Source organism: Giraffa tippelskirchi, chromosome 2 (assembly GCF_054371585.1).
Source record: "Giraffa tippelskirchi isolate mGirTip1 chromosome 2, T2T-mGirTip1v1.2.pri, whole genome shotgun sequence".
Classification (NCBI taxonomy): Eukaryota; Metazoa; Chordata; class Mammalia; order Artiodactyla; family Giraffidae; genus Giraffa; species Giraffa tippelskirchi.
In genome coordinates, this window is record NC_137276.1 from 141,895,364 (window position 1) to 141,905,840 (window position 10,477).

At 37.3% G+C, this 10,477-nt stretch overlaps 1 protein-coding gene across 1 annotated transcript in view; it reads right to left on the reverse strand.

Moving 5' to 3' along the window:
* SPATA16 (spermatogenesis associated 16) overlaps positions 1 to 10,477 on the reverse strand; it is a 252,946-nt gene that overhangs the window by 194,320 nt on the left and 48,149 nt on the right. The window lies entirely within an intron of this gene.

A 10,477-nucleotide genomic window follows, 5' to 3' on the forward strand; every position in this document is an offset into this window, starting at 1 on the left:
GATCAACATTTATTAAGCAACAGGTAAGGCACTTATACATATAAGAATCACTGAAATCCTACTATTAACCATTTTATGGTCGGCACCAAAATCAGATTGATTATGTTCTTTGCAGCCAAAGATGGAGAAGCTCTATACAGTCAGCAAAAACAAGACCAGGAGCGGACTGTGGCTCAGATCATGAACTCCTTATTGCCAAATTCAAACTTAAATTGAAGAAAGTAGGGAAAACCACTAGACCATTCAGGCATGACCTAAATCAAATCCCTTATGATTATACAGTGGAAGTGACAAATAGATTTAAGGGACTAGATCTGATAGACAGAGTACCTGATGAACTATGGACAGAGGTTCGTGACATTGTACAGGAGACAGGGATCAAGACCATCCCAATGGAAAAGAAATGCAAAAAAGCAAAATGGCTATCTGAGGAGGCCTTACAAATAGCTGTGAAAAGAAGAGAAGCGAACAGCAAAGGAGAAAAGGAAAGATATTCCCAAATGAATGCAGAGTTCCAAAGAATAGCAAGGAGAGATAAGAAAGCCTTCCTCAGCGATCAATGCAAAGAAATAGAGGAAAGCAACAGAATGGGAAAGACTAGAGATCTCTTCAAGAAAATTAGAGATACCAAGGGAACATTTCATGCAAAGATGAGCACAATAAAGGACAGAAATGGTATGGACCTAACAGAAGCAGAAGATATTAAGAAGAGGTGGCAAGAATGCACAGAACTGTACATAAAAGATTTTCACAACCCAGATAATCACGATGGTGTGATCACTCACCTAGAGCCAGACATCCTGGAATGTGAAGTCAAGTGGGCCTTAGAAAGCATCACTACAAACAAAGCTAGTGGAGGTGATGGAATTCCAGTTGAGCTATTTCAAATCCTGAAAGATGATGCTGTGAAAGTGCTGCACTCGATATGCCAGCAAATTTGGAAAACTCAGCAGTGGCCACAGGACTGGAAAAGGTCAGTTTTCATTCCAATCCCAAAGAAAGGCAATGCCAAAGAATGCTCAAATTACCGCACAATTGCACTCATCTCACACGCTAGTAAAGTAATGCTCAAAATTCTCCAAGCCAGGCTTCAGCAATACGTGAACCATGAACTTCCAGACGTTCAAGCTGGTTTTAGAAAAGGCAGAGGAACCAGAGATCAAATTGCCAACATCCACTGGATCATCGAAAAAGCAAGAGAGTTCCAGAAAAACATGTATTTCTGCTTTATTGACTATGCCAAAGCCTTTGACTGTGTGGATCACAAGAAATTGTGGAAAATTCTGAAAGAGATGGGAATACCAGACCATCTGACCTGTCTCTTGAGAAACCTGTATGCAGGTCAGGAAGCACCAGTTAGAACTGGACATGGAACAACAGACTGGTTCCAAATAGGAAAAGGAGTACGTCAAGGCTGTATATTGTCACCCTGCTTATTAACTTACATGCAGAGTACATCATGAGAAATGCTGGGCTGGAAGAAACACAAGCTGGAATCAAGATTGCCGGGAGAAATATCAATAACCTCAGATATTCAGATGATACTACCCTTACGGTAGAAAGCAAAGAAGAACTAAACAGCCTCTTGATGAAAGTGAAAGAAGAGAGTGAAAAAGTTGGCTTAAAGCTCAACATTCAGAAAACTAAGATTATGGCATCTGGTCCCATCACTTCATGGCAGATAGATGGGGAAACAGTGCAAACAGTGTCAAACTTTATTTTTTTGGGCTCCAAAATCACTGCTGATGGTGATTGCAGCCATGAAATTAAAAGATGCTTACTCCTTGGAAGGAAGGTTACGACCAACCTAGATAGCATGTTGAAAAGCGGAGATAGTACTCTGCCAACAAAGGTCCGTCTAGTCAAGGCTATGGTTTTTCCAGTGGTCATGTATGGATGTGAGAGTTGGATGGTGAAGAAAGCTGAGCGCCGAAGAATTGATGCTTTTGAACTGTGGTGTTGGAGAAGACTCTTGAGAGTCCCTTGGACTGCAAGGAGATCCAATCAATCCATCCTAAAGGAGATCAATCCTGGGTGTTCATTGGAAGGACTGATGTTGAGGCTGAAACTCCAATACTTTGGCCACCTCATGTGCAGAGTTGACTCATTTCAAAAGACCATAATGCTGGGAAGGATTGGGGGCAGGAGGAGAAGGGGACGACAGAGGAAGAGATGGCTGGATGGCATCACCGACTCGATGGACATGGGTTTGGGTAGACTCCGGGAGTTGGTGATGGACAGGGAGGGCTGGCGTGCTGCGGTTCATGGGTTCGCAAAGAGTCAGACACGACTGAGCGACTGAACTGAACTGAAGAGACAGTTCATTAATTCTAGAAGCAGAGGAGGCTGGAACATGTGAACATGGAGAGAAGAAGGACTAGATTATGTGCTTGAATGAAGAAAAGAGATGGTGGAGGTTCTCTAGGGAGAAAAAAGAGCACAATTCTTGTCAAGATCACAGGTCTTTGCCTGGAGTCTAGGGATGAAGGCTTTGCTGGTAGCAGTGAGGGCCTACTGGACTGTAGGTTGTCATGTCAGAGTGACTAGTTCCGTAAGCAGGGGAGTTTTTGATCTACTCCTTCATCCCCGTTGCTGAATAGCTGTAAAACTAAAATTAATATTTTGAGGACATTTGATAATAATTGGGGTTTTTGTGAAATCTTTGGTCTTTATATATTAATCTCCAGTTGTATTTCTTTTAAAATTTATATTCATATCAATTAAATGTTTTTCATTACCTCATTTTGTTTAAATGGGGGAAAGCTGGGTTATCTGCGAGTGTATATTTTATCTAAATATGTTGGAATAACCATACTAAGAGAAGTGAGATATCAATTACATGCTTTTGACAGGACATCATTTTCAAGAATTTAAGAGTAAAGGGAATTAATAAAACAATAATCTACAAATTCATTGCGTATGAAACATCACTTGATTTCATTCTTATGTTCTCTTTTAGCTATTATGGACATTTATAGCAGTATTAATTATTTTGGAGCCAACTCCATGAACACACCATAGGAAAAATCTACCCCTAAACTCACTGGCAATATGCAGTTATTTTCTGTCCACACATCTACAGGTTGGCTAAGATTGGCCATTCTAGGCAGTGTTCAGCTTGGTAGTTAACTCTGGGTTAACTATGACTTGTAACAGCAGCTGTGGAAAAAGCAGGAGTAGAAGAGAGCAAGACAACTGGACAAGCACATGGAAAGTCTCGATCACTTCAGGTCCACTAGCATCCTGTTGGCCAAAGAAAGTCACATGGCCAAGCCCAATGGCAAGGGCTGAGACCATGGCCAGCATATGGATGAATAATAATGCTATGATTGGGTGGGGGTGGCGTGAAGAATTGGAACAAATCATTTAATCTACTGCAAGCAGAGAAATACATTTATTTCCCTAAGAATTTCTTTTCCAAATTCCTCAACCACACATACTCATGTGAAGGTGTGCCATGTGGGTTATGACACAAAATAAAAGTCTAGGTCTCTACTATCACTGGTTTCTTCCTTTTCTTCCAGAAACGCTGAAGTTCTTACAGGACAGAAACAGTTCTGAAATTGTATGTTCCACAGAAATTTAAGGAGTTGTTACATCAAAAACATTTCTCAGGTCAAATAAGCTACTGATAAGCCTAACTAGAGAGGTATAAAACTACTTAACTTACTAATGTATACTGCAAATATCTAAGAGGACGATATGGCAAACAGTATTTCACAAACTTATTTGACTGTAGAATCCCTTTCTTGCAACAAACTCATTTTTTTAAAAAAAGAACATCTTGAAGCCCACAATTTTGTGAAGTTCATTTTGGGAAATGCTATCCTAAGGCAACTTCCATCTTTCTTACTTTTTAGTTCAAGTGGGGCTGGCATCTGGTTAATGCTCCAATTTTGAGATAAATGTTTCTAAAAAGAATTTGAGGAGAGGAAGAAGCCAGGCTAGCACATCTGATCTGAAGGCAATGTAATTTTATTATTGATGTGAGCTAGTATACTCTATTTCAGTTTATATGTTACTCGTGTACTATTCTGTTAGTCAGATTTAAGCATGTCTCACTGTCTTTTAAAATTCTCTTTTTAAGCATTCCAAAGATGTTTGTGTACATATTTAAAGCACACTGAAACTTACTGTTTGTGGATGTCAAGAGATTTTTTTTTTAGGTCCAGGAGGAATGGTATTCTGGGGTCATTTAATCGTTTCTGTTATATCAGATAAAAAAATCTAATTAGTATTGTTTGTTTTTTTGTTTTCTTTTGTTTTACATTATCAATACCAATGGTTATTTTCCTTCTTTACTTCTCAAAATATAAATTTAAATTAACAACTTGATGTTGTGCTATGGAGAATAAGCTTTTTAAAAAACACTCATGAGACTGGGACAGTTTTAGCTCAGTAGGAAATATTTTTTTACACATAAAATTTTTATAGAATGTTATAAGTGAAAAAAATTATTTTAAATATCTGAGATTTTAAGGCCAGTCAGGGATAGTAAAACGTTTGAAGAATATGTTATATTATGTGGATAAAGGGTCTGTATTAATCAATATTGTGACTTTTTAAGAGTTTGCTTTTAAAAATAGGATAAAGGAAAACGATTCACTATCTTTGAGGTAAAATGTCAGCATGTTTCTGCATAGTCCTTTTCTTATCAATATATTCTAATGTCAAAAGAATGATTATGTGGTGTATGATGTTCTGGTGTAGTGAATATGACAGAGCAGTGCATGGTCCCCAGTTCCAAGGGCCAGCAAACTCTTTGTAACCTTTCAAGAGAGTTTCTGGAGAGGAGCTGAATAGTTAATTCTATACTACTAAAAATATTTTCATGGGGATTTGCAATTTATATAAACATTTACGAAAGTGAAAGTGTTAATCACTCAGTCGGTCTGACTCTTTGCAACCCCATGGACTGTAGCCCGCCAGGCTCCTTTTTCCATGGAATTCTCCAGGCAAGAATACTGGCATGTGTAAGCATTATTGTCTTATTTTCTCTTCACCGAAGCTCTAAGAAGCAGGTCAGGCAGCCACTGACTGCCAGTTTGTGGGTGATAAAACTAAGATTCAGAGAAATCTAGTGACCTGCCTGAGGTCACATGGTTCATAAATAGACTATGGAGAAACTAAAAATATTTCTTTTCATTTCAAATTTAGTGTGTTTGCCCTATCTTTGAATGTTTCCTTCTGAACTGTTTTGTTCACAACATTTGCTTTCTGATTCCTAAAGTATATAGTTCATGTTACAAATTAGACTTCATCTCTCTCTCATGACTAGTTGAAAAATGGTGGAAAGGGTGGGAGCTTAAGAAAAATAGTATGGTCTTCAAATTTAAATAGTTTAGGGGAAAAGAGGCATAAAAGCAATGATAAGAGGATCTGAATTCCTGAAGGGACTATTAAAGCAATAATTTATGAGTCTTTGCAGAGAAAAAAAAGTTTATATAGTACATGCAAGTCATTCCTCCATACAAGGATAAAACTTTATTTAAAGTGCAACCGTTGAAGTTTCAATGTAAAAGCAGGCATGCTGTTTCCCAGAGCTGGTGGGGAGATATAATGGAAAGGAGTACTTTTGCTAGAGAACTAATCAAGATTTCAAGGGATGTGAGAACAGGTGATAACTTACTTTGATGGCTCTCAGTCCAAGTGCACAAGAAGGGAGCAATTACTTTCTCTCTCACCAACTAATACCCTCACATCAGAGTCTCCTAAAGGCTGTGTGGAAATGTTTTCCATTTCTAAAATAAAGGGAAAGACTCACCCAGACAAATAGGAAGTGAGTTTCTGTATTGACCTTGTTTGGGAAATTCAGGTTTAACACGAAGACAACACTTCCCATCTCCTGTCTGTCTATATGCTAACTAATAGCAGGAACCCCTAGGAGAAAAATGTATGAAGGAGAACATATATTCCTACTTCAATATTTTAGCTAGTTACATGTGATGGGGAGAAAATTCATGAAGAAATGTGATAATTATAACACTGCTTTAATGAATTATACTATAATGTAACTTAAATTTGTTGAATTTCATTTTTTACCAGAAGAATATTATTTTGTATGCCATGAACTCTGCTAAGCCCTTAACTTGTATAATCTTATAGATTCAATATATTATTTTCACCTTATTATTTTCACTTTATAGATGACTTCAGGCGTAGGCAGTTTAAATAACTTCCTCAGGGTCACAAAGCCATAGTAAACAACTAAACTTGGATTCAAATTCACATAACTCAGAGCCCTGAGGATATTCTCTTAACTATTGCCTTTTACTTATTTATTTAAATTGTTATTGGAGTATAGTTGTTGTGTTTCGGCTGTATGGCAAAAGGAGTCAGTTATACATATACATATATTCACTCTTTTAGGTTCTGTTTCCATATAGATCATTACAGAGTATTGGATAGAGTGCCTTGTACTACACAGTAGGCTTTTTATTAGTTATCTATTTCATATGTAGTTAAACTACTGCATTTAAAAATAATCTACCATTTAAATACTGACTAATACAGTGCTGGTACTTTAGTACTAGGTCCCAGACCAGAAATATATATATCTTTCTATAGGAAATGTGGGTATCTGTCCCTTATCAGTCATGACAAAGTTAAAAAGACAAATGTACTGAGGAAAAACTAAAGAGTTAAAAGCATCATATCTTTAGGATGGGGAGTTCTTTGTATAAAAACATACCAGGTTGTTAAATATATCTGAAGACTGAACCAACTAGCAACATGCACTGGTTCTATTTTAGTTGTTGCCATGTCATATTAACTGTGGAGCATACTTGAGTGATTCTGACCATGTAAAATCATTTTAACACTGACGCCAGATGACTAGAAAGGAGAGATGATATCAAGTACTACTTTAACTCATCGACTTCCCAATTGTCAGATTTGCACGTTATCTTAGTCTCTTTTTACTACCAAGAAATGATATCAGGACAAGCCAGATGAATGAGAATTGCTTTCCCCCTAATTAGTATTACAGATCTTCCTTCAGGGTCCTTGTGAGTTCTGAGGCCACATCACTTTCCAAAAATACCCATTGAGCAGCTGCAGACTCTCCATTGCCCAATCTTTATGGCTATCTTTCACACTAGTGTTTGGTAATGATGAATAGAAGGAAACAGGTCTGCAGATGAGAAGGAAATCTTCTTGCTGTTATTTCCCATCTATTATGGTTACACTAATTACAAGAACTTGGGAAAGTTTGCAGTACAAACTCATTTTGCAATTCTGGCCTACATATGATATCTAAAAATGTCTATCATTAATGTCACCCTGAAAATGTTTTAGTTTGTTAAAGAATTTCTCTAGGTGCCCAAGTTTATAAAGTTACTGTCTGAAATATGATACTGTCAAAAGATTGACAGTGAGTTGATATAGATAGGGCAGAAGTTCAGGTGCAATTCTCTGTATTTATTGTGAGCTTGACAAGTCACAAATATTGTGTATGCAGTCCTCATTATGACTTGAAATCACTGCTAGTTTCAAGGAATGCATTGTTGATGATAATATGGTGAACATAAAAAAGAAAAAGCATATCCATGATGAAATCCTCATTTAAAATAGGTCAAAAAATTAAAAATAATCTCCAAGCCCCTTCCCTAAAATGGAACCCCATCATTGATAAAATAACATTTTTTCCTTTGTAGGTTATAAAAATTGTGTCTTTTTTTAATACATAAGGGAAGAAAAAACAATGATATTACTACATCTTTTCCATGTGAATTTATTTCTTCTTTAACTTTTATTTACTTTAAAATATGTTTTCTTTCATCACTTAGTATTGAGTCAACAGAAATAATCATATTCAGTGATCGAATAGTACATGTTAAAGCTATAATTCCCAATCAATAACACAAAAAATGTAAACCAAAATTTCTCTCATTTTATTCATTAACCTACTATTAATCAATAAGTGAAACAGTTTTCCCACCCAGTGTATGAGTAGCAAAATGCTATTAATGTTCTCGGCAAAATTATTCCTGAAATGTTATTTTAATAATTCTTAATTTTTGAAAATGTGGAATTATTGGTGAGGGTATATGTGAAGGAAAACAAGTCTGTTGTGATTAGAACTGTATTAGGGGTTCCAGATATTGCAAACAAAAATACATGACACCTATTTAAAACTGAATTTTATATAAACAATGTTTATATAAATCAATGTTTATAAATTACTTAGTATAATTCATGTCTCGTGTATTTACATATTCTATACCATACCACACCACACCACACTATACCATGCCACACCATACCCTAAAATATCAACAATGTTTATCATTGTTGAGTCATGGAATTATTTGCAGTTTTAATGTTCTTTTCTTTATGCACTGAGTGTTTGGGTTTGTATGCAACTTGATTTTCTAGAACAGAAGTCTGGGAGGGGTCAGAACACAAGTCTTGTGTTTTGGCAATGCCCTAAGGTAAGAGCCCTAGAGAAGGGAATGACAATCCACTCCAGTATTCTTGCCGGGAGAATTCCATGGACAGAAGAGCCTGGCAGGCTACAGTCCATGGGGTTCCAAAGAGACTGAAGTGACAAACACCTTCACTAAGGTAAGAGATTCCCTAAACCCAGGCTAGGACTTCTTTTACCAGAATCCACTGAATTATTCTGCAGAAAGGAGGAATCAGAAAAGAAATTCCTCAGAGGGTCAAGACAAGGCAAACACTGGAGAGTCAGAAAGCAGGCATGCTCACTGCAGAGGTGACTGGAGCCCTCTCTGTCAAGGAGGAGAAACCAAGAATGGGCTTTTCATGTTGAGATTCCACAGTGCTAAGTGAAGCCACTTCAGGACCCTTTACTTGCCATCTGATTGTTCCTACTGAGACCTAGGGCTGTGGGTGTGAATTGGGATGGAGAAGAAAGGAAGGAGGAGGATGGTGAGCAGTGAGATCCAGTGGAGACATGTGGGGAAGCCACCATGGAGAATTTTATCATTTTACAGAAATAACATCTTGGATATCACTTTTGCTGTCAAAATTACATTTGACTAATGGGAGAATCAAATTTAGGCAACTTCTGTTCTTGCCAAGACTGAATTTAAGCAAACACTAGACAACTCCTGAATGGATTCCCTGATTTATGAACTTATAAAATGGTCCTGCAGGGATGACCAAAAGCACATGTCTTCAAGTCCTGCCTTCTTGTTAAAGTTGGAGAGAGTTCTGCATAACCATGCTTGATGTCCCCCCAAGTTATCCAGGGTCCTAAACTGTTGGGGAGAAAAGAATTATATCTGCTACAGGCTCAGAATATGATAAATTCTCTGAAAATGTACTTTGAGAACAGGCAGCAGCCCAGTTCTCGTGTTCTATCGTAAAATTTGAGGAGTGAGAAAGGAACACCAAAACTGCTGCTTCATAAAAGTGTCTTGTCTTTCCCTTAGACATCATTTAAGAATAACTGTTAAAATCAGAGTCTTATCTGGGAATTTATAGTTTAGAAATAGGAGAGTCAGAGAGAGGGAATGAGAGAGAGAGAGGATGAACCTGCAAGCACAGTAGCTAACAGATGCCTGGCAGTGACCAGGCAAACAACTTTAAAATAGACTTGTATTCTTACTCAAATTAAAAATGCCATATGACTTGTTTCTATTCAATTAACTGCTTGCTTCTCATAGCCAGTCAGGCCAGAACTTCCACCACCACTCTTTTCCTCTGCCAAGTTCCTGATTATGTGTTAAGACTGGAGGGTAGAGGGAATGCTATTTGCCTCCAGCTGATGCAGATTAATAACTGAGACACAGGAACCATTTGGGAGAATAATGAGTCGCTTCCTGGTCTAAACACCAGCTCCAGGCGATGGTTGACCAAACAAATACAAAATCATAAGGAGGAAAATGGAGGCCTCTGTTGAATCTTGAAAGAGGAAAATTCGAAATACATAAAAGTGTATTTTAACAAGCAGGTAGTAATTTTATGGAACTTGTACCTTCAAGATGGGATATAGGCCAGCAACAACAATGATGACAAACCAGAAAAAGATAAAGGACTTTAAAAAGGTTGTGGAGTAAATGACACAACACAGTTCTCACTTTAAAAATGTTCATTAAACCACTGGAAAAGGGAAAAGAAATTAACATCTGCCAAATGAGTTGCCTAGAAATTTAAGATCCATGTTGAATAATTGAGTGATAGTTGCATTCTTGTCTTTGGTTAAATTTCAAGGGAACGTTGTTGGTACTTAACATTTATGTGTGATGTCAATGTTTACTTTCATATACGTAAAGCAGTTATTGTGCCATGCTGTTATTCTACAGGAGTTGTTCAGTTGCTAAGTTGTGTGTGACTCTTTGCAACCCCATGAACTGCAGCACACCAGGCTTCCCTATCCTTCACTATCTCCCGGAGCTTGCTTAAACTCATTCTATGATGCCATCCAACCATCTCATCCTTGGTCACCCTCTTTCTCCTCCTGCCCTTAATATTCTAGAGTATTAAGTATTAATTTAAACATGACTGTTTC